Here is a 26,979-nt window from a genome sequence, read left to right on the forward strand (position 1 = left end):
ATTTTTGTCTGGTCTGTAACCTTTCTATGCTTGGGTGTATATTTGAATAAATTGGCATGAATATTCACTATTGCAAGACAGTGTGTCATGTGCAAATGTTAAGGTCACAGGCGCCCAAGTTTACTTTCTTTTGTTGGTACTTGAATTTTCTTACCTTTTATATGATAAAGTACAATAAGTGTGTTTTTTACATTACTTTTCCCACTAGTTTAAAAATGAAAATACCGGTATGTTTAAAGTAAGATGATTGGTACTGATAGATATAAAAAAGCTATAAACAGTTGTAGACTTCCAGAATGCAAACCCAGGCTTAAGTTATTATTGTATAGTAAAAATAGCTAAATACAGCATTATTATGATTGCAATATATTAGGCTGGTATAAACTTTCTCTTGTGTGTAATTTAAAAACAAGTTTTATTAGTACCATATAAATATCATGAATTCCATTTGTTTATTTATTACCTCCCTTTAATATGATAAGCTATTTCTCCCCTCCCCTCCATTACTTAGGAAGATATTTTATTGGCATGCAAGATGTTTTGTGATAAATGTTCCTGGGCGATGGACGTTGGTAACTCTGTTACAAATTCTTGTTCATAAGAAGTATTCTAATATGACTAACAATGCTTTAAATCATCACGTCCACGCTCCACGTAAGCATCGAGAAATAGCGCTTTCAAATTTGATCAAATAGTTTACTTAAAAACATGTTTAAAACGAAATATCACATAACATAACTGTCTTAATTAATTTACACACACACGGAGTTGGTTATTAGCTGTGCAGAATAATTCGCCATCATTTGCGACCTAATGGAACCGTTATTCCGAAAGACGTATTACCATTTCCGGTCCTGGTATGTATAAACAAAAGAGTGTGACGACCTACCATCTGACGCCAGACATGCGCCAATAAAAGCCAATAAACAGTTCTATCATATTTTATCTAAATTTAACAACAAAAGATATATAAGAATCGAAATAATTTATCGCAAAACCGTGTTTGAACACTATTTATACAATCGGGCGATTATACGTCGGGCGTAACAACTTCACGTTATTATCAAAAATAGCATTGCATTGCATCTATCGTCAAAAAGAAAACAGACATAGCAGCAACCATAGCGCCATTACTATCTTTAATATTTGTGTATATTCTACCTCCATTTTTTATTGTTAAGAAATATGTTCCATTAATGTTTCACTAGGTATTTCTTGAACGAAAATCAAATGGATCAGAGGACAACATTTCGCAAAAGAGTGACACTGCTTTTATTTGACATTGGTTGCATGTTTATTTCATGTAATGTGGCACTTAAAATTGCCAATTTAGCTTTTCCATTTATGGAAAGTTTCAGTGTGATTGATTCTTGGAAAATTCTAGCGTAGTAGAAACATGAATCCCGGTACAAAATGATATATTTATTTTTAATGTTTTTGAACTGATGTCCTCCAGGGCCTATTAGCCAAATGGAATTGCATAGATTCAATCAATTCTAGACTATTGTGGTATCACGAAATAAGCCAGAATGATAAAATACAGTTTTAAAGGAAAAAATAAATGAGTGTTGTTTGAGGAAATGTCTGTCCGCTTTGAAAGCTGGTACATATAGATGAACAAAAACTGGCATGCAAATCTGCAAATACAGTTCAGAACTTGATGAAGTCAAAAAAAAAAGATTAGGGTAGATTTCCCGGAAGCACAAAGTGCTCCAAACACAAACTGGTTTGTAAAGTTGGGAAGAAGGAACTTTAGCTTTTATCTTTTTCTAAATGCAATGCAGCAAATCTGGTTATTAACTTTGGGGAAAAGGAATTTTAGCTTTTATCTGTTTCTAATTCCATGGCGGCTAATCTGGTTATTAAGGAAGAAGGAATGCTAGCTTTTATCTGTGCAGCAAGTTTTGTTATTAACGTTGGGAAGAAGGAATTTTAGCTTTTACCTGTGTATAATTCTATGGCGGAAAATCAGGCCCTATGTTCACAAAACATTTTTGGATCTCAGCTGAGTTTTAGATTTAAATTTTGATAGAACTTTATTAGTAGGACAGATCAAAAACAAATTGAGACTGACCATCAATACTTAACGGTCGCTTAAAAACAGTCATTAGCTTAACATGCAATTCAGACATGGGGCCTGGGGAGAAGGAATTTTAACTTTCATTTGTATCTTATAGCAATGCTGATAATCTGGTAATCAAGGCTAGAATGAAGGAATTTAATTTTTTAAGTCTTTCTAATTTCAATGCGACAAATCTGGTAATTAAGATTGAGAAGAATGAATTTTAGCTTTTACCTGTTTCTAATTGCACTGCGGCAAAGGCAGTTAAGGCTGGGAAGAAGAAAATTTAAGTTTTTATCTTGTTTATAAATGCATGGCTGCAAACCTGGTTGTTAAGGCCGGAAAGAAATTTTTTTTAGCTTTTAACTGTTTGTAACTGCATGGCGGCTAATCTGCTTGTAAAAAATGGGAAGAAGCAATTTTAACTTTTACCTGTTTATAAATGCATGGCGGTAATTCTGGTAATTGAGGTTGGGAAGAAGGAATTTAGCTTTAAACTGTTTCTAATTGCATAGCGGGTAATCTGCTAATGAATGCTGGGAAGAATGAATTTTAGTTTTTAACTGTTTTTGGTAGTTAAGGCTGGGAAGAATAATTCTTAGCTTTTAACTGTTTGTAATTGCATAGCGGCTAATCTGGTAGTTAAGGCTGAGAAGAATGAATTTTACTTTTTAACTGTTTCTAATTGCATAGCGGCTAATCTGGTAGTTAGGGCTGAGAAGAATACATTTTAGCTTTTAACTGTTTCTAATTGCATAGCGGCTAATCTGGTAATGAAGGCTGAGAAGAATGAATTTTAGCTTTTAACTGTTTCTAATTCAATAGCGGCTAATCTTATACTTAAGGCTGAGAAGAATACATTTTGGCTTCTATCTGTTCCTAATCGCACAGCGGCTAATCTGGTACTTAAGGCTGAGAAGAATGAATTTTAGCTTTTAACTGTTTCTAATTGCACGGCAGCTAGTCTGGTAATGAAGGCTGGGAAGAATGAATTTTAGCTTTTAACTGTTTCTAATTGCAAAGCGATTAATCGGGTACTTAAGGCTGAGAAGAATACATTTTAGCTTTTAACTGTTTCTAATTGCACGGCGGCTAATCTGGTTATGAAGGCTTGGAAGACTGGATTTTAGCTTTTAACTGTTTCTAATTGCAAAGCGGCTAATCTGGTATTTAACGCTGAGAAGAATGAATTTTAGCTTTTAACTGTTTCTGATTGCATGGCGGCTAATCTGGTACTTAAGGCTGGGAAGAATGGATTTTAGCTTTTAACTGTTTCTAATTGCATATCGGCTAATCTGGTACTTAAGACTGAGAAGAAAACATTTTAGCTTTTAACTGTTTCTGATTGCATGGCAGCTAATCTGGTACTTAAGGCTGGGAAGAATGGATTTTAGCTTTTTACTGTTTGTCATTGCATAGCGGCTAATCTGGTTATGAAGATGGAAGAATTAATTTTAGTTTTTAACTGTTTGTATTGCATAGCGGCTAATCTGGTATTAGGCTGGAAGAATGCATTTTAGCTTTTAACTGTTTTAATTGCATGCGGCTAATCTGGTATGAATGATGGAAGAATTAATTTTAGTTTTTAACTGTTTGTAATTGCATAGCGGCTAATCTGGTAATGAATGATGAGAAGAATTAATTTTAATCTGGTACTTAAGGCTGAAAAGAATGAATTTTAGCTGTTAACAACTGTTTCTAATTGCATAGCGGCTAATCTGGTACTTAAGGCTGAGAAGAATGAATTTTAGCTTTTAACTGTTTGTAATTGCATAGCGGCTAATCTGGTAATGAATGATGAGAAGAATTAATTTTAGTTTTTAACTGTTTGTAATTGCATAGCGGCTAATCTGGTAGTTAGGGCTGAGAAGAATAACTTTTAGCTTTTAACTGTTTGTAGTTGCATAGCGGCTAATCTGGTAGTTAAGGCTGAGAAGAATGAATTTTAGCCGTTTTAACTGTTTCTAATTGCATAGCGGCTAATCTGGTAGTTAGGGCTGAGAAGAATGAATTTTAGCCGTTTTAACTGTTTCTAATTGCATAGCGGCTAATCTGGTAGTTAAGGCTGAGAAGAATGAATTTTGGGTTTTACTGTTTCTAATTGCCTAGCTGCTAATCTGGTAGTTAAGGCTGAGAAGAATGAATTTTAGCCGTTTTAACTGTTTCTAATTGCATAGCGGCTAATCTGGTAGTTAAGGCTGAGAAGAATGAATTTTAGGTTTTAACTGTTTCTAATTGCATAGCGGCTAATCTGGTAGCTAAGGCTAGGGAGAAGAAATTTTAGTCTTATCTTAGTTTTAGTTTAGCGGCAAATCATTGTGCTATGCGAAAAGAATTTTATATAACTTTATACAATGTTATTTTGCTGACTGGTAGAGGGAATTCTATACAAATTATTTACAAAAAATGTCGAGAGTTAATTTGAAGACATAATGTCCAAAAATAAATACTGTCACCAATGGTTTTCATTATGTGTAACGACTTTCCAAAAACATATGAAACCTAATTAACATTCAGTTAATTTAGTTAATACAAGAATAATGTTTCAACGGAAAATGTCAGTGGTAGTATTTCCTCTTAAATTTTAGCATGATTAAATTATCAATTAAAGACACTATTATACGTATTAATAAACAAAATTAAGCTTATTTTGATAGAGAAATAAAAGGACCCAAGGATATTAACAACTTAATTGAGTCATCGGATACGTACATGAAAAAAATGTGTCTTTAAACATGACCACAGACATTTTGAAATCGCTAGAATAAGATACATATAGGAAAACTAATACCGTTAATTAAGATAGTGTTTTGACCAAATTATTTCAATAAATGGAAAATCATACCGAGAATTCCATCAAAAGCAATTACGTGTCTATAACAGTAATGGAAAAGAATCATTTAAAGCTGACTGAAAACTTAAATATAAATAGAGTCGTTGACATAATATGCTCATAAATTATCTGGGCTTGTCCGCTGTGGTTTCATTAACGGAGACTGATTGTTTAATCTACACAACATCTCTTAAATTATCTACGAATTAAAATCCGAATCGTGCTCTTGTAATTCAGAATAAATGTCACAGTACATTGTTTTGTTGGGTTTAATATCATTATAGGTCATATGGCGATCATCCAGCATTTCATGATGCAGGAAACCCCTTAGTGCTCATTTGGTTATTATTTTTCACGTGTTGGAACTTCGGTAGAACCACGGATTTAAAACAAGCAGGATGGCTTTCTCACATTAAAAATATTCAACACTCCAAGTGAGGTTTAGAACCCACAGAGGTCAGGAGCAAGTGTTGATAATCGCATGGCCACTAATCACTAATTTCTCTTCCAATTTACCGACATAGAGTGCGATCTACCTAACGCTGCCACTTTACAGTAGTTTGTATAGACGATATATTTGTTCTTAAACTTTTTGTGTTTATTTGGAGATTTTATGTATATCTTAGTTTATATAAATTTATTTTAGCCCACTTCCTGGAAAAGCCAATTAGCCTCAATCCGAATTCATAAGAACGTCGATCGGATCTTCAAGATAATGCCACAATTACATTTTTAATAGAACGTATAATATTTAAGAACATCTATAACTATTTTTATGATTAAAAACTCTAGCTTGGGCTTCATGAGAAAATCGCCAAACATGTTAATTTGCTGTTTTGTTCTGTAAGGGTTTAAAAAGCAGACAATGTGATAGATTTGATGAAAGCAACTATAAGCTCCAACACATTTATCCTAGTCAGAACCACTGTGCTTGTTTTGTACATTAATACCCGGTTAGCACTTATGATTTATATTACATGGAAGGTAAACTATGAGGTAAGGAATAATGTTTTTATTGTCAGGAATCATGTGTAACTGAACAAAGTAAGCGAGTAGGAATTTACCAAATCAGTATAATCTGAATGGAATATTTTTGTTTCGAAAAGCATTTTTTAAACAAAATAATTGTATTGACAGATTTTGTTGGCTGCAGGATAAATAGAATATTAGGTTACTGTCTTTGTGAACTTAAGTTTATCCGGCTTGTCTCCGAAAAGTTTGTCTCCGGATAAAACTAAGTTCACAAAGACAGAGACCTAATATTCTCTATATATGTTAGTCCATCTAATTTCATTTCGGGTCTAAATCATCATAACTCCTCAAATAGTTTTTTATGAAACTTGCATGGAATGTTAAAGGGACGGAATGTCTGTCATACACCATTTGTTTGTTAAAAACATATTCTCTATATATGTTAGTCCATCTAATTTCATTTCGGGTCTAAATCATCATAACTCCTTAAATAGTTTTTATGAAACTTGCACGGAATGTTAAAGGGACGGAATGTCTGTCATACACCATTTGTTTGTTAAAAAAAACTCAATAGATTATATTTTTTGCTCAATCTTGATGGAACTTGCTGAGAATGTTCAGACAGATTTAATACTATGTCACAGGAATTAAAATTAGGATACTAGGTCAAATAATATCAAAGCATACTCAATAGATCTCATTAGCTACTTTATACGTATGAAAACTAGTGAATATGTTTGCTTTAACGAAATCAGACTGATTAGATATATGTAATACCGATACGTGTATATAAAATAATACAAGGCAGTCTGAAAGACAGCTAAATCCCCCGCCACTGCTATGGATAGTGAAAGGGTAAACCTTTGATTTTAGATGTAACCTTGACCTTGAACTGACATGGCTGACTCATAAATTCTGCACAACGTCTTGATGAGGTGATCATTTGTCCAAAGTTTCATAAAAATCCTTCAAGGGGTTTAGGAGATACAGAGCTGAAACCTTTGACCTTTAGTTGTGACCTTGACCTTGAGTTGACATGGCTGACTCATGAGTTCTTGATGAGGTGATCATTTGACCCAAGTTTGATGAAAATCCTTCAAGGGGTTAAGGAGATACAGAGTGGACACCAAATGGCAGGCTCAAACCTTCGACCCTTAGTTGTGACCTTGACCTTGACCTGGCATGGTTGACTCATAATTTCTGCACATCGTTCTGATGAGGTAATCATTTGACCCAAACTTTATATAATGCCTTCAAGGGGTTTAGGATATATAGAGCGGACACGAAATGGAAGGCTCAAACCTTTGACCTTCAGTTGTGACTTTGACCTTGAGCCGACATGGCTGACTCATAAGTTCTGCACATCGCCTTGATGAGGTGATTGTTTGACCCAAGTTTGATGAAAATTCTTCAAGGGGTTTAGGAGATGTAGAGCGGACACAAAATGGAAGGCTCAAACCTTTGACCCTAAGTTGTGACCTTGACCTTGAGCCGGCATGACTGACTCATGGGTTCTGCACATCGTCTTGATGAAGTGATCATTTGACCCAAGTTTTATAAAATTCCTTCAAGGGGTTTAAGAGATATAGAGCGGACACAAAATGGAAGGCTCAAACCTTTGACCTTGAGTTGTGACCTTGACCTTGAGCCGACATGGCTGACTCATGGGTTCTGCACATCGTCTTGATGAGGTGATCATTTGACCCAAGATTCATGAAAATCCTTCAAGGGGTTTAGGAGATATGGAACGGACACGATTTTGTTACGGAGGGAAGGACGGACGCAGACCATTCCTTTAATCCCTCCGCCACGGCGGGGGATTAAAAATAATACGTGAACGCAAGAAGAGTCAATACTTACTGCACATAAAGAGGGTGTTTTTTAGATCAAGTGAGCACAAGCTGCTCAGGGTTAACTATTGTAATCACTCAACAGTCCATCTGTACCTACACACTTTTCACCAAGTTAATACCCTTCATTTATTCATAAGAAAAATGTATTCAAAATAAGTACACATGTATCCCTCACCCCCTCCAAAATAACCGTAATCTACTTTCATCCTGTATTCATTTCCTATCGTATGTTAAGATAATAAAGTGACCGTTCAAAATAATTTTTCGTATTGGACAGTTCAACAGGTGAAAAAAAATGTATAGAGTAATATTAATGCAGAAACTATTGCTTCAACATTCTGTGCTATTATGCAATCGTACACATAACCGTTATTCCTTCTACGATAGTTACAGTAATTAGAACAACTCAGTCAGTGGCCGACTCTCATGCCCTTCAGGCCTTTGATTTCTTAATTTATTTTCAAATGAATATTGCACGTTAATATCAAAGGGGTCTGACACGTGTGGATCACCTTAATATGGCGTAATAAATAGTCCTATTCCACTGGGGACAAAAAACATGGGTCAATGCATATATAACTGTCATATTGACCCATGTTTTTTGTCCCCAGTGGCTTGGAACTATTTATTATGCCATATTAAGGTGACCCACACGTGTCAGACCCCTTTGATTAATATTACTTAATTTTGAATGATTTGAACAATGGACGTTTTGTTATTTAATTTTGTCAGGGAAGGACTGTCATTAATGTTGGTAAAACTTGTGGTTTAAACAAATGACATGTTTCTTTCTCCGAATTAATTCCGTTCTGTTTGTTCATTTGATCAATTTAGTGCGCTACATGTTTTTAGTCAATGAATATGCGTAAATCAAAATACAGACGGTATTCAGTCGTGCCTGAGTTTAATGCAACTAACTCTTGAAACAAAATATAAACGCTTTAAGGCATGTTTCAGTCGTCCACCTGATTAAATCATTCAGTCTTTCGAGAGTTTCATGCAATAACCATGAAAAGAAACATGTTTCAGCCCTAGCTTTCAATACGTCAATCGATACCTACATTAAGTACAAACGTATGGGTTTGACAAACATTTAATTCCCTTGGTTAAAAATATACATAATGTTTTCACTACACTGTTGCGTGACTTCTGACAAATTATATTCTATTAGATTATTATTTACAGATTTCAATACAGACTGGTTTAATAGTACGCATGCACTGAACCTTTTCAGGGACGTTAAATCATACTGATATATGCAGAACATGCTTAAGCGAAGTAAAAACGCGACAGAGTATTTAGCTGAAACATGAAGACATGTGTGGAGCCGAATCGTAAAAAATGTTAAGAACTGGTTTCTTAAACAAAAGGGCCAAGATGGCCCTTGGTCGCTAACCTGAGTAACACACCATAACAATGTAAACATGTTTGACGTTGTGACCTAGATTTTTACACCACATGACCCAGTTTTAAACTCCTCTGAGTTTTCAAGGAGATAAACATTCTGACCAAGTTTCATGAGCAAAAATGTGGCCTCTGTCATATTCCATCTTGACCTAGATTTCATCAAGAAGATCATTCTGATCAATTTTCACGAATATCCATACAAAATGCAGCCCCTATTGCACAAACACAGTTTTTCTATTATTTCGCCGGGTGATCGAGTTTTTGACCCAAGATGACCCTTTTTCAAACTTGACCTAGATTTCATCAAGACAAACATTCTGACCATTTCTAATGAGTTTCAAACTTAAAATGTGGTCTCTAGATTGTTAACAAAATTTTCCTTTGATCTAGTCTAGTGACCTAGTTTTTAACTCCACATAACCCAGATTTAAATTTGGCTTAAAAAGTATTAAGATGAACATTCTGACCAAGTTCCACGAAGATAGAATAATAAATGTGGCCTCTAGAGTGTTAACAATCTTTTTCTTTGATTTGACCGGGTGACTTAGTTTTTAAATCTACAAAACCCAATTTCACACTTGACCTATAGATCATCAAGACAAACATTCTGACCAAGTTTCATAAAGATTGGCTCACAACTGTGACCTTTACAATGTTAACAAGGCAAATGTTGACGGACGACGGACACCGCACGACGCACGACGACCGACGTCGGACAATGACCGGTCACAATAAATCAACTTGGGCACTTCGTGCTCAGGTGAGCTAAAAATATAGTAGAATATGAACATCTGAAAATTGCGATTACGTGTGTTAAATATTGCTTGTTTATTATTCGTATTATTCGTATATTTTAAAATGCAAGTATTGCATTGGTAGAGAACTACACTATAACGGATGATTTCACAATACAATGGTTTTTACAATGAAGGCAAAATTTACTACACATAATATAAACCATAGTCTTGCGAACCTTGAAATATTTTGAGAAATTCCCTACTGTAAGAGTAGTATTGGGGCCACTATAGCTCCACCGTCACTTTGGCGCCACCTATCACGTGCACAGCACGTGCGGCGGCCATCTTGAAGCCACTTTGGCGCCACCAATCAATTAACATAAGTTGTGAACAATACCAAGAGCGAAACATGAATGAGATCGAATGTACATCTGTATATAAATTGCACACTGATATAAATGGATAAAAACATATTACATATATTGTGTATTAATAATTACAAAGTATCTTATATTTACTTATAGCAAAGGAATAATGTATCGCGCTCTCGGAAATGTATACAAGTACATGAGAAAAAGTTCTTTAATGAGAATATTTCTACAAACAAGCTTAGACAAGTTCATGCTGCGTCAATAATTGATTTGTCCGTGGGTTCCCACTTGTAATTATACGAGATCGTTAAAAACCTATTATTAAAGTACACACAAAAGTGTCCTCTCTACTTGTAATTAAAAGATCCCATCAGACCCCTAAATAGAGACAACAAATGCATGCGAGATACTTGTAAATCATTACACCTAATAACTCTTGAAGTACTTTACAAGGATAGGCATGTTCATGCTTCAACATGCACGTCTGTGAAATATAAAGTTTGCAGAAATGATCAAAATTAGTTATTTCTTTCACAACCTCAACATGAAATTGAACGCCTGTTTTATAGCAAAGGAATGATGTATGGCGCTCTCGGAAATGTACTTATAACGTAACAACTTAACACTTCTGTTCTTGACTGATTTTAATAAAAAGATCGCCAAAAACACGAACAAGTTATCTATAAGTCACTTATGATAATTCAAGTACATGAAAAAAAGTTCTTTCAGGCAAAATCATTCAGAAGTCAAATAATGGAAAATAGCTCGAGAGTATTCGAGAATATGATGAATTCCTTCGCTGCTGACCTAAAGGAAGTGTGTCCAGTACATCACAAAGTATGGATTAATGAAGCGCATTACAGTAAACTACATTTTGGGTTTTCGGAAGACATTTGGGTAGAATTATTGACAAGCTATATAAGAAACAGGACGAATTTGAATGTAGACTTCTCCATCATCCACACTGGTGATCCGTATACAGACATGGGGATTAATTTGCCTGGCGGTCATTATTTGGTAGATATAGAGTGTGCTTTACGCGACTTCCTGAAAGCCAAGGGGTGTCTCTATGTTAAGTACAAGGACATAACAAAAACGAGAATTGAATTTGATATGAATTACTCCACATGGATGTACATGCTCCGAAACTACATGAGCAAATATCATCCGAAAATAGATCTCAAGTGGTGCGAACATAGCTTGCAACCAAATTCCTATTGCCCCTGTAACATCAGTACGGAACCTGAAGGACCCGAAAATACCTACATAGATGTACTACTATGCTCTGTGATCATCATGCAAACAGAAATTGGTAGATTTAAAAGCGTGTCTGACTTGAATTCGTTGCTGATTTGTGTTGATCAAAATGTGTATGAAGGACAGACTAAAGAGACAGTTTTATAAAGAATAAATGATGGATGCGTTACCATCGGATCTCTGTAGAAAAATATTTTCCGATTGTGTAGAAAGACCCTACATACCGTTATATTACATGTTGGAGTATGAGCCGTATAGAATGGTTCTTAGTAAAATAACAGCACAACATTTTCCCCAAGAATGCACAAAACAGTGGTTAAAGCAAAAGAGCACTTTTATATCTTTTAAAGACATTTTGATCGACATGATTCGTTTATGTAAGATGAATCTGAGTATTGAGGCGATCAGTGAAAGTAACTGGATGACATATATTCCTGAGAACGAGGAAATAGCGCTTTATGTCAACGATGCGATACGAGGTGGTGGCCAAGAATTTCAAAACGATTGGTTTCCAGTCCAAGAGATAAATAATAAACATAATCTTATTTTACTTACAAAATCTGTAGATATTATTGATGCAATTCTTCATTTAGAACTGCTAGAGACGCTTATTGCGAAGCATGGTATCAATTTGTGAAACGATGATTAAGAAATAAAATACAATAAAGGAATATGTTGTTTTATTTGTGTACACCATCACATCTACTAACGCTTCATCTTTTCTTTCAAAGCAAATGTTCAAACGTATATGTTATAAATAACAAATGCATATTGTTTTTTTCTATCTTTTATTGCCAAAGCTTGTATCACTAATACAGGTTACATGTATCAACTAAAATAAGACACAATAAATTCATCATTCAACTTCTTGCGATACACATCAAACGGTTTTAAAATGTCCTTCATTTTTCGTCCAGAACATCGGTTCATAATATAATATACGCAATACAGCCCGCATATGTTTGAATCCGTATCCTGTATTTGACTGAAGTTCATCCAATAACGCTTCTTTAACGCTTGCTCAAAATGAACTTTGTAGTGCTCTGGTCTATTACCTAGTGAATCGAAAAATTCGTCGGGTCCTCTTTTTGGAAAATAAAAGGCCACCCAATGTTTTCCTGATCCCTGGCTTGTGTCTGTATTCGAAATGACGTATTGTCCCCTACGTATTTGAAGTTGATCCGCAGCGCATATTGTCACAGGGTACTCTTTTAATATTTCCTCGAGCTCGTAGTTATTCATTTTAAAATGTATAGGTGTTCCAATCCAAAGTATCTTGTGTCATGCTTTCGCGATATTTTTACGTCGTAGGCTGTCTAAATCACGACTCAAAGGTGTGTCCATTTTATCCCTATGCCGCTTCAGATCACTATGCTTTCGTGACCGTCTTATTTCCAACCTAGCAATATCAACCGCTTGGGCTACGGGTGTCACAAGGTTTACTACGGGGAGATCTTCTCCTTTTTGTTCTTGTTTCATTGCTTCTCTTTCTTGTTTCTCTTTCATTTCGGCCATTTTCCTAAGATGAGCACCGCTACCCACAATGTAACGGCCCATATGATCAGGCCGAACGTATCCGTCCTTCAGGTCTTTGAAGTGTTGTATCCACTTTTCCGGGTCCGGTTTATCCGGTACCCATTTTTCTTGTTTATAATCGTATACCTCTATGGAACCCATTTTGGCATGGTGAAAGTTAATGCACGCCAATCCTTCTTACAACATTCATTCATCATCATCCGATTCCTGACCGCCATCAGCTTCTTTATTATCATCCATTGAATATTCTTCTTTGCTTTTATGATCGGACCACAACTCATTAAATAGGTCTTTTCTAAGCGCAATGGCTTGCTGGATAGATTCTTTGACAATCATGCCGTGCTGACTTCTTAGTTTCTTAGCCGACTGTAGAATCTGCTGCTGAGTAGGGTCGTTTTGTAGCTCATAAAAGTCAATTAGAAATCGGGCATAATTTTGTCTCAGTCTCTTTCTTAATTGAGGCAATTCGTCATTAGCGGTGCGACGGTAAGCTTCTTCAAAAGAGAGCCCTTGTTCTGTATAGTTGTTAACTTAAGCTTTAAATTGTTCTTTAATAGATTGTCTGAGAAGATCCTGAAAACGCTTATCCCATATCTCACGGCGTGATCGCTCTTCTATAATCTCAACTTTTCTACGTTTACCGGGAGGTCCCTTGAGCAAAGATCGTTTCTTTACAAAGCTTGCGTCATTTCTATTTTTTGTTTCATCATCACTATCATCATCAACATCATCATAATGGTCATCATAATCCTCCTCCTCATCTTCAACCTTGTCATCATTTTTGTCAGATGAGTAGCCTTCTCCGTTGAAATAGTCTTCTTGTTTATATTCATCATCTGTTCGTTTTCTGGATTGTTTGCCTCGAAAATATTATCACGTAAACGGTGTTGTTCTGGGGTGCTCGATTTTAAGTCTATTACCAAATAACCGTGCGGTCTTGATGTCGCTCGTTCAAACCGTTTCATAAAGATATTACTAGACGAAGGATATATTCTTCTTGCCAATGTAGCTACTTGCTGTCTATCAATAGGATTATTAAATAGCACCAGATACTGCGTATTCAAAGCGATATCTCTGCAGGCTTTACCTTGAGGAAACAAATTTTGGGTGAGATATACGACAGATATGTTCCTGTGGTGACTACCCTTGGTAAAGAGATCAGCAATTCTTTGATCGCATTTAGCTTTAGTCATCAAGTCGTCAAAGACCAGCAGATTCCTTTGATTAACATTTATATAATGGGAATCATTCAAGTAGTCTGGAATACCGTGTACAAATTCGACCCCGGGGATCTCACGCTGAAGTTCATCATACAATGGTTGCCATTGTCCAAAACACCTTATGATACGCTGAGGCTGAGGTCTTACAAGATTTGATGATAACAGTTTTCTTGTCCATTCAGTTTTTCCACTACCACTTGGTTCTGAAACGACCATAGAAAATGGATGTTGAAACGTCGTCTCTCTTGAGATGTCCCATGTTTGTAACGGCGGTGAAAAACTGTAAGTGGCTTCGTCATTTCCGTGGACATAACGTTGATGTCTCCACATGTTGTCGATCCTAGAAAAAGACTGATGGCAAACAGGACACTGATGCATTTGTGAAACCGATGTAAGTTATATATCTTTTATCAAAAACAAACAACACTGCTTTATTCTGTTCTATTAGCCATTCTTACGCTTTCTTGGGGTAGAGGAGAAGGAAGAGGTGGTGGAGGAGGAGGAGTGGAGGAGGAGGAGGAGGAGGAGTGGAGGAGGAGGAGTGGAGGAGGAGGAGAAGTGAAAGAGGAGTGGAGGAGGAGGAGGAGGTGTTGAGGAGGAGGAGGAGGAGGAGGAGTGGAGGAGGAGGAGAAGAAAGATGAGTGGTGGAGGAAGAGGAGGAGAGGAGGAGTGAAGGAGGAGGAGGAGTGGAGGAGGAGGAGATGTGGAGGAGGAGGAGGAGTGGAGGAGGAGGTGTAGAGAAGGAGGAGGAAGAGGAGGAGGTGTGGAGGAGGAGGAGGAGGAGTGGAGGAGAAGGAGGAGGAGGAGGAGGAGGAGAGAGATGAGTGGTGGAGGAGGAAGAGGAGAGGAGGAGTCGAGGAGGAGGAGGAGTGGGGGAGGAGGAGGAGGAGGAGTGGAGGAGGAGGAGGAGAAAGATGAGTGGTGGAGGAGAGGATGAGAAGGAGTTGAGGAGGAGGAGGAGGAGCAGGAGGGAGAGGATGTGGTGTCGGTATATACAGTAACTCGTAACACCTTCAGTCAAGGTTAAATTTACTTTTGACTTATATGCGTGTGATCCCTGAGTGACCAATCAGAATGCGTTGTATCACAAGTCAATCAGAGCATTGCTAAGCTATACTGACTAATCAGAACATTGCTTTGGCTCTATTAATTATATTTCTCCCTGTAAATTCATTCACTGCCATTTTGGTTATCAAAGTGTAAGGATCGGGTAAGCTTACTTTGACGCATTTCTCGCATGAGTGATTTGACTTCCGGTTTAAGTTTATTACCTTATAGTACTTATCGAGACATTTGGTTAGATACCCTACATGCCTAGCTTTTGTTCAATAATGAAGGAGTTAAGTATGCATTTTCCGAATCTTTTTGACGAGACCTTTCCTATGCTACCTTACTTGACCAGGTTCGAGTCTAGAAACGCGCAGATAATGTTAATTTTACGCGTGATTGATCTGAGTATACCTACTTATAGTACTCGTCGGGACCTTCGGTTAGATACCCAATATGACTAGGTTATCTTTAATAGTAAAGGCGTGAGACCGGGTGTTTCCGGATGAATGATCCCGGTTTTAACCTTAATATCTGGAAAACGGATAGAGATAGACCTAGCTATACTACACTATACTATGCTATACTATTGTGTATGCTATGTTATGCGCTGCTATGCTATGCTGTACTATTGTGTATGCTATGCTGTACTATGTAATCCTTTGCTGTACTATTGTGTATGCTATGCTATGCGCTGCTATGCTATGCTGTACTATTGTGTATGCTATGCTGCACTATGTAATGCTTTGCTGTACTATTGTGTATGCTATGCTATGCGCTGCTATGCTATGCTGTACTATTGTGTATGCTATGCTGCACTATGTAATGCTTTGCTGTACTATTGTGTATGCTATGCTATGCGCTGCTATGCTATGCTGTACTATTGTGTATGCTATGCTGCACTATGTAATGCTTTGCTGTACTATTGTGTATGCTATGCTATGCGCTGCTATGCTATGCTGTACTATTGTGTATGCTATGCTGCACTATGTAATGCTTTGCTGTACTATTGTGTATGCTATGCTATGCTATATGCTATGTTGTACTATTGTGTATGCTATGCTGTACTATGCTATGTTGTACTATTGTGTATGCTATGCTGTGCTATACTATGCTATATGCTATGCTATATGCTATGTTGTACTATTGTGTATTCTATGCTATGCGCTGCTATGCTATTGTGTATGCTATGCGGCACTATGTAATGCTTTGCTATGCTATACTATACTATACTATGTTATACTATTGTGTATGCTTTGCTATGCTATACTATACTATACTATGCTATACTATTGTGTATGCTATGCTATGCGCTGCTATGCTATTGTGAATGCTATGTTGTACTATTGTGTATGCTGTGCTATGCTATACTATGCTATACTATTGTATATGCTATGCTATGCGCTGCTATGCTATTGTGTATGCTATGTTCTACTATTGTGAATGCTACACTACACTACACTACACTACACTACACTACACTACACTACACTACACTACACTACACTACACTACACTACACTACACTACACTACACTACACTACACTACACTACACTACACTACACTATACTATAGTGTAATTTGAAGAAAAATAGAAATGCATCAATTTCAGCTATTGTTTACATGTTTCAGGTTGAAATTTGGTAGAATTTAGACTGACTCAGTTCTCAACTTGTTGAGAAAAAAATAATTATCATGATTTTAAATGCAGCTTAAAGGAAATTCAAGTTCGTTTACACTTTTTTTATCTAATTTCGTTTCAAGGTCCAGTCCTGTGAAGTTGTGGTTAGTGATAACAGCAGTTTTGTATATTCGGTATAGACTGGTATTCAATTACCTAAATACACTTATTTATGTACACATGGCTACATTAATTTAATAAGATTTTAGGCATTAAACACATTGTCTTGGCCTAATATATGTCACTGTCAATTTTAAATTTAAATTTTGTACATCTCATATTTTTCGTGCAAGTCGTGCATAATTACCATCATGAAAATACAGTTACTTTGTTGCGCGTCTTAAATGGATATTCGTTTGAAACAATTTTAAAATCACGTGATCCCGAAGAATTTCCGACCGATTACGGAAAAGCGATAAGCACGAAAATAGGACAAAATGACCCCCCATGTCAGTCTAAGAAAATACAGAAACAATCATTTGTTTCTCTGTACATGTGTTGATTTCAAGGGAATATTGCACGGCTATCGTAATGTTTAGTACTATATTTCAAAATGTGTAGTCTTTTTTTAAGATTTATGTCTATTCATTTGTCTTTATTTTGCACCTTTAAGTCTTCATCGTTTTTACCTGTACCTGGTATAACTGTAAAAGAAATTATGGATTCTGTTAAATGTCTAAAAAGAGATAAGGCCATGGGCAGTGACTGTATTATGAATGAGTATCTTATTGAAAGTATTGATATTTTATCTGCACATGTATGCTATTTTAGATTCGGTTTATTTTCCCGATAAATGGACGGAAGGAGTTATTGTTCCTTAACATAAAAAAGGCGATCTTAATGATGTTAACAATTATCGAGGTATTACTTAATTAATAAATTTAGTAAGTTGTTTTTCTAAGTTATTTACCACTGTTTTAAATAAACGGATAGTTGATTTTTGTGAAAACAATAACATCATATCGGATGCTCAGTTTGGGTTTAGAAAAGGTCGTTCTACGACTGATACTTTGTTTGTACTACTTAATATTGTTCAACATTACTTAATTGAAAATAAAAGGTTATATTGTGTATATGTGGATATGAAAACAATGTTTTGATACTACATTTTTGTATATATAGAAGTGCCTTATGGATGAAGCTTTATAAAAACAGGAATCAGGGTAAATTGTTAAGAGTAGTAAGTGATATGTATCAAAAGGTTAAGCCATGTGTAAGGAATTGTAGTAATTACCACTGGCACCAAATCAGAAAGAAAATGCCTCCGTACGTGTTATACCCTACCCCTAGGTATTCTATAAGAACCATGGTCGTGAACGGGAAATTATACTAACCCGTTTCAATCGTACATTTCTCAACTTAAACGCGCAGTTCAGTGAATGGGTATGTAGCATATTGAACAAGCGATAATTTATCTTCCATCGTGCACCAGTCACATTGTCTCAATATTCCATATTGCTGAGATTATCAACATATTTTATGCTTTCGTCAACGTTACAGAAAATACTTGCTTGACCTTCCCTAATGAACATCCGGTCTAGAGGTCACGACAGTGTGCACATGTTTGGCGAAACGTAAACAAACAAAAACAGAATTTAAAAAAATCACAATTTTACACTAAAACTCGAAATGATGAATGAAAATCATCTTGTATACGATATTTAATTTGAAATCGTACATTGGTCTGCATCTGTTCTGTTTATTTTATTCATTTTGCACATTAATGTTGCATTTTCACATTTTAGCGAACACGTGTAGTAAAGTGACGATTGACATACATTTTCACAACAGCCAATCAGAATGGTTTTTTTAATCTAGAACGGAACTTCACCAGGGAAGTTCAAGCAAGTTTTTTGTGTTACGTTGAAATTACTATAAACTACGCGTTGTTTTTCTAAGATAAGATGTATTAAAGAAATGCGACCGGTACTCAATGGAAGATAAATTACCACTTGTTTGATATCCATAGTACACATTTACCGCACTGCGTGTTTTAGGTATGAAATGCGCGATTGAAACGGGTTAGTATATTTTCCCGTTCATGACCATGGTTCTTATAGAATACCTAGGGGTAGGGTATAACACGTACGGAGGCATTTTCTTTCTGATCTGGTGCCAGTGGTAATTACTCAGAGTATTTTGAATATGCTGTAGGTTTAAACAAGGGGAGATAATGTCTCCGATTTTATTTTCTCTCTTTGTTGAAGATTTGGAGCTGTTTTTACAATAATATGTTGATTCTGGATAAGTTATTGACGATATTGTATTAATTTTGTTATTATTTGCTGATGACATGGTAGTTTTAGGAAAATCACCAGAAGAATTACAATCCAATTTAAACCTACTATATCATTATTGCAGTAAATGGGGATTAGAGGTTAACACTGATAAAACTAAAATTATGGTATTTAGGAAAGGGGGAGGATTACTACAGAATGAACATTGGACTTATAATGGTGAAAGAATAGAAGTTGTAAATGATTTTGATTATCTAGGAAATGTTTTTAATTATACTGGTAGTTTTCATTAAATCAAGAATATCTTACTGGAAAGGCGCTTAAAGCTATGGGTGTATTATTAATAAACTGTAAAAAGATTAAGGTATTACCTAAAATATTATGTCAATTGTTCGATGCATTTGTTGGTTCAATTTTAAATTATTCTGCGGAAATTTTGGGTTATACGAAGTCAAAAGAAATAGAAAGAATACACTTGAAGTTTTGTAAACAGTTATTGAATGTTAGAAGTAGTACATGTTCTGTTCTGTCGGGGTTTATGGAGAAGTAGGGAGATACCCATTATATATAACTCGATATGTACGTATTATTAAGTACTGGTTTAAATTGTTAACTACAGATAACATTATCTTAAATCGTGTTTATGCACAGTCGTTGGAATACTGCAACAAAGGCAATAAGAACTGGGTGACTAATGTTAAAGCACTATTATGTAATTATGGATTTGCTGATGTATGGGACAATCCCATGTCGGTTGATAAAATCTTTGTATATATTTTCAAGCAACGGGTGATAGACTGTTTTATTCAAGGTTGGTTTGTAAATAAGGAAACTAGCAGTGTGTTAGATATGTATAAAAATTGTAAAAATACTTTTGATCACGCGATATATTTAGATATTCTACCAAGTTCATTGCGGTTTTATATCACTCGATTGAGAATCGCTTCATACTCACTTAGAATTCAGACAGGTAGATATTCCAGAAACAGAATACATAGAAACGAAAGATATTTTCAATGCTGTCACTCAGTAGACTTAGAAGATGAATTTCACTTTATTATTATATGCCCGTGCTATTTAGAATTTCGCAAGAAATATATTGCAAAATACTACTATGTTGGACCAAGTATGTATAAATTCTTAGATTTGATTCAGTCTGAAAATAAGATGGCACTTTATAGATTAGCATTATATTGTAAAATGCACTGTGTAAGAGAAATTCTATTCTGAATACTATTGCAAATTAGCTATATACTGTTCATCCTCAATTGTTATTTTCTTTTGTTTATTGCTACTGACATATAACTTGTCAAATACATTAACTAGTCATTGATCATGTGATGGTTTGTATTTGTAAATATGCTATGTATGTACTGTCGACGATGTACTTTGTACAAGTCATAATAAACTATATGTTCTGTTCTGTACTGTAACAGGCTTATGTTAATCCCCTCTGCATAGGCAAAACAATTTTCTAACCGTTTATTTAATGGTTTCGTCTCTTCCTAATACGTTTGTAGTACACGCATCACAAAGTTTTAGATCAATTTTATATTTTGCTACAAAAATAACCTACATTAAAATTATAACGTTTTAATGAATATTTACGTTTTATACATGCATTAGAACATTACAATGCTAACCCTGTTATGGTTTGCTAACAATTAAATGTTTGCATAAGCCTTGTCAGTTATGTAGGCATGGCATTAAGCGATTTTTGAGCTAACTCTTAAATACAGGCTGACCATTTTCTGCATTGGCTTTTGCTATAGAAGAAAGCAACAAAAACTCTGTCTATCATTGCAACTACAAAGAAAGTTAATCATTTGGTAGACCAGACCACTAGCACCAAACCAGAAAGAAAATGCCTGTGATAAATTACAGACTCCGGTATTCAAGTGATTAGAATGATAAGTATCTTTAATGCATATATTTTATAGGGATGGCAACGAATATTTGAATATTCGAATATTCGTTCATTACACGAATATTCGAATACTGTTTCACTATTCGAATATTCGGAAAAAATATAAGATCATGAAAAATAAATAAAACCCAAATGAAAGAACAAAAAAATGTTTGTTTATCTAATTTGCCGAAACCCGCTTTCATTATAAATTCGCGCGAAAATGGCTTCTTTCTTTGTCAGACGTGTCATTTTGTATATTAGCAAAGTTTGAAACTTAAACTTGTATATTAGCGTACCGAGATTGTACATCGCTATGGTGATGACAGTGTACTCGTAGTTAATACCGCTAATTGCTTACCTTTAGAAATTTTTAATGGTCACAAATCTATGTCACCGGGGACTTTAATAGTCGAGTTGCAAACGTGGAAGACTTTGTTACATATGATAAATATTTAGATCAAAATATAGATGTATTAAACACCAATACAAACATTCCCGCACGTGTTAGTAAGGACAAGGTCATAGACCATAACGGCAAGCGCTTGATCGACTTATGTCAGACCACAGGCCTGTTAATAGCTAACGGTCGCGCGTTTAATGAACCAGGCGCGATTTCACTTTTTGTTCCCGTCAAGGTTTAAGCACTGTTGATTACCTTTTACTGAACTTTTAAGACTTCGATACTATTTCATATTTCGAAATTGCGGAGTTCAACGAGTACTCGGATCACGCCCCGATACTGTTTAGCCTTTCAATGTCTGCAACGGAGCCGCTTTATTGTAATTCGGATTCAGATATTAACACAGAATATCAAAACAGAAAAATAATTTGGGACAGTGAGAAAGTTCCGTTTTTCCGATTAAAGCTTACAAACAATCGGGATATTATAAGTAACTTAACAGACAGTATATCAACGTCACCAATTGATCACGTGGTAGACAGGTTCACTAGTGTAAAATAGATAGATCATTCCTTTTTCAAAAACTGTTGAAAGAAAACGTCAGCGGAAAGTTAGTACAAGCCTTGAAATCAATGTACACGGTTGTTAGGTCTTGTGTACGGTTCAATTCCCAGACGTCCGACTTTTTCGCCTCAAATATCGGGTTAAAACAAGGGGACCCGAGTTCCCCTCTCCTCTTTATGTTTTTCGTAAACGACATTTCTCAGCATATTAACTCAAATATGGCAGATATTTTTACTGTAAATGAACTTCAATATTTCTTGTTACTTTATGCTGACGATCAAGTGCTTTTCGCAAAATCACCAGAGACCCTCCAATCGATGCTTGACGATCTTGTAAACTATTGTCAGAGATGGGGATTAAAAATAAATGTATCAAAAACTCAGGCAATGATATTCGAGAAAGGCCGACACACCTATCATAACTTTTATATTATAACACCCCAGTGGAAACCGTAACATCCTTTAAATACCTTGGTATCACATTATTTAAAAATGGTAATTGGTACCACAGTCAAAAATGTATTGCACAACACGCGTCGCGGGCTTTATATAGCCTGTTCTCAATTCTAAATAACATCGAATTACCAGTTAAACAGATACTTTATTTGTTTGACAGTCTTGTAGGTTCAATCCTCCACTTCGGCTCTGAAATATGGGGAATGAACGAAGCAACAGATATTGAATTAGTTCATACTAAATTTTTGCGTCGAGTATTATGCGTAAAACGCTCTACAAATCTCTCCGCTCTATATGGTGAGCTTGGACGTATGCCACTATCTGTTATTAGAAAAATCAACATTATAAAATATTGGATTAAAATCCTAAAGCATCCCGATAATTCAATAGTTAAACAAACATATATGTTCCTTAAGTCAGACGTTGACAACGGTATAGACTATAGAGGTAAAAACTGGGCTAGTCAGGTAAAAACAATACTAGATACACATGGATTAAATTACATTTGGAATTATCAATTTATTATAGATATTCCATTTCAAGTTATTAAACAGCGTATTTTTGATGTATACTTACAACGTTGGTACACTGATATTAATAACTCGGCCCGCCTGCAATTATACTGTATCTTTAAACACAACTTTGAAACTGAACAGTTTTTAAATTGTATATCGGAAAATAAATACAAAATTGCACTGTCGAAATTTAGAACATCCTCGCACAACTTATTCATTGAAACAGGTCGCTATGATAACACTGAACGCAATCAACGTATTTGTAAATCTTGTAGTATGAATACATTAGAAAATGAATATCATTTCTTGCTAGTGTGTCCCAACTACCGCGAACTTAGAAAAAAATACCTTAAACCCTATTACTGCCGATGGCCAACTTTGAATAAGTTCGATTCGATTATGAATTGTAAATCTAAAAAGTCAATAAATCAATTAGCTAAATTCATCTTCTTTGCAAATAAAATCCGAATTGCATAATTATAATTATTTTTTGTTGTTTTAAAAACGAATAGAGTAAGAAATGTGTATATATAAAATCAATGGTTCACTGTTATAAGTAGAAATATGAATCTACGAATGTCCTTTTCTATCTCCTTTGGATATGTTTTCATCTGCTTATGTTTAAAATGTATTGTGCTATAAGCATTGTAATATGTTTAATGCAATAAAATGATATTGTATTGTTGTAAATTGATGTAAATCCGTTAGAGCTCGCCTTGTTTTCGGTAGGTGCGAACCGTGTGTAATTAAAAAGGATCAGACATCACTTCAACTAATTACTCGGATTTCAATCAAAGTCGATAAAAGACGTATTTGTGTAAAGAAAAATGCCGAAAAGTGTAGCAAACAAGGCAAATGGGATGCATATCATTTTTTGACGTAAATCGGATTATCTGAATGAAATGACGAATAAATGCATTTTGTATGGTTAACTTTTTTAAAAAAAAAATCAATACTCAATTTTCAGACAAAGAGACTTAAAGTTAAGCCATTTTTTTCCTTTAAATTACCCTTATCCCACCCGCAGTGAATCTACTGTCAAAATGCAAGCAATGCCTTTGAAGTATTTCACGCGATCATCCGATAAGAAGTCGGTTACGTGTAATATGCGTTGAAAAACTTCACTTACGCGAGGGCTACACCCCTGTAAGAGATAAATAAATTTTATATAAATTATTTGTATATAAAGGCAAACAACGAGTATTTTATACTCCAAAAGATAAACAAGCGATGAGAACGATTTGTCAGTTTTAATTCGTCAATGACTTCCGGTGTAAACGAAAGTAGAATTAATGCATGTCGCTGATTAGGGTATGAAAAACACGTAGGATTTTGAGCTGATTTGTTGATCACTTGATGACCGGATATTCGAATATTCGTTCGGAAGGTTGACCGAATATTCGAATACCAAAAATGCTATTTGTTGCCATCCCTACTATTTCATATTTCGAAATTGCGGAGTTCAACGAGTACTCGGATCACGCCCCGATACTGTTTAGCCTTTCAATGTCTGCAACGGAGCCGCTTTATTGTAATTCGGATTCAGATATTAACACAGAATATCAAAACAGAAAAATAATTTGGGACAGTGAGAAAGTTCCGTTTTTCCGATTAAAGCTTACAAACAATCGGGATATTATAAGTAACTTAACAGACAGTATATCAACGTCACCAATTGATCACGTGGTAGACAGGTTCACTAGTGTAAAATAGATAGATCATTCCTTTTTCAAAAACTGTTGAAAGAAAACGTCAGCGGAAAGTTAGTACAAGCCTTGAAATCAATGTACACGGTTGTTAGGTCTTGTGTACGGTTCAATTCCCAGACGTCCGACTTTTTCGCCTCAAATATCGGGTTAAAACAAGGGGACCCGAGTTCCCCTCTCCTCTTTATGTTTTTCGTAAAAGACATTTCTCAGCATATTAACTCAAATATGGCAGATATTTTTACTGTAAATGAACTTCAATATTTCTTGTTACTTTATGCTGACGATCAAGTGCTTTTCGCAAAATCACCAGAGACCCTCCAATCGATGCTTGACGATCTTGTAAACTATTGTCAGAGATGGGGATTAAAAATAAATGTATCAAAAACTCAGGCAATGATATTCGAGAAAGGCCGACACACCTATCATAACTTTTATAATTATAACACCCCAGTGGAAACCGTAACATCCTTTAAATACCTTGGTATCACATTATTTAAAAATGGTAATTGGTACCACAGTCAAAAATGTATTGCACAACACGCGTCGCGGGCTTTATATAGCCTGTTCTCAATTCTAAATAACATCGAATTACCAGTTAAACAGATACTTTATTTGTTTGACAGTCTTGTAGGTTCAATCCTCCACTTCGGCTCTGAAATATGGGGAATGAACGAAGCAACAGATATTGAATTAGTTCATACTAAATTTTTGCGTCGAGTATTATGCGTAAAACGCTCTACAAATCTCTCCGCTCTATATGGTGAGCTTGGACGTATGCCACTATCTGTTATTAGAAAAATCAACATTATAAAATATTGGATTAAAATCCTAAAGCATCCCGATAATTCAATAGTTAAACAAACATATATGTTCCTTAAGTCAGACGTTGACAACGGTTAAAGACTATAGAGGTAAAAACTGGGCTAGTCAGGTAAAAAACAATACTAGATACACATGGATTAAATTACATTTGGAATTATCAATTTATTATAGATATTCCATTTCAAGTTATTAAACAGCGTATTTTTGATGTATACTTACAACGTTGGTACACTGATATTAATAACTCGGCCCGCCTGCAATTATACTGTATCTTTAAACACAACTTTGAAACTGAACAGTATTTAAATTGTATATCGGAAAATAAATACAAAATTGCACTGTCGAAATTTAGAACATCCTCGCACAACTTATTCATTGAAACAGGTCGCTATGATAACACTGAACGCAATCAACGTATTTGTAAATCTTGTAGTATGAATACATTAGAAAATGAATATCATTTCTTGCTAGTGTGTCCCAACTACCGCGAACTTAGAAAAAAATACCTTAAACCCTATTACTGCCGATGGCCAACTTTGAATAAGTTCGATTCGATTATGAATTGTAAATCTAAAAAGTCAATAAATCAATTAGCTAAATTCATCTTCTTTGCAAATAAAATCCGAATTGCATAATTATAATTATTTTTTGTTGTTTTAAAAACGAATAGAGTAAGAAATATGTATATATAAATCAATGGTTCACTGTTATAAGTAGAAATATGAATCTACGAATGTCCTTTTCTATCTCCTTTGGATATGTTTTCATCTGCTTATGTTTAAAATGTATTGTGCTATAAGCATTGTAATATGTTTAATGCAATAAAATGATATTGTATTGTTGTAATTGATGTAAATCCGTTAGAGCTCGCCTTGTTTTCGGTAGGTGCGAACCGTGTGTAATTAAAAAGGATCAGACATCACTTCAACTAATTACTCGGATTTCAATCAAAGTCGATAAAAGACGTATTTGTGTAAAGAAAAATGCCGAAAAGTGTAGCAAACAAGTCAAATGGATGCATATCATTTTTTGACGTAAATCGGATTATCTGAATGAAATGACGAATAAATGCATTTTGTATGGTTAACTTTTTTAAAAAAAAAAATCAATACTCATTTTCAGACAAGAGACTTAAAGTTAAGCCATTTTTTTCCTTTAAATTACCCTTATCCCACCCGCAGTGAATCTACTGTCAAATGCAAGCAATGCCTTTGAAGTATTTCACGCGATCATCCGATAAGAAGTCGGTTACGTGTAATATGCGTTGAAAAACTTCACTTACGCGAGGGCTACACCCCTGTAAGAGATAAATAAATTTTATATAAATTATTTGTATATAAAGGCAAACAACGAGTATTTTATACTCCAAAAGATAAACAAGCGATGAGAA

At 35.2% G+C, this 26,979-nt stretch overlaps 1 protein-coding gene across 1 annotated transcript in view; it reads right to left on the reverse strand.

Annotated features, from left to right (window-relative positions):
• The window catches only part of LOC123552385 (armadillo repeat-containing protein 2-like), a 465,377-nt gene that overhangs the window by 348,348 nt on the left and 90,050 nt on the right, over positions 1-26,979 (reverse strand). The gene's annotated exons all lie outside the window — the stretch shown is intronic.

The sequence above is a fragment of the Mercenaria mercenaria genome, chromosome 4 (genome assembly GCF_021730395.1).
Source record: "Mercenaria mercenaria strain notata chromosome 4, MADL_Memer_1, whole genome shotgun sequence".
Classification (NCBI taxonomy): domain Eukaryota; kingdom Metazoa; phylum Mollusca; class Bivalvia; order Venerida; family Veneridae; genus Mercenaria; species Mercenaria mercenaria.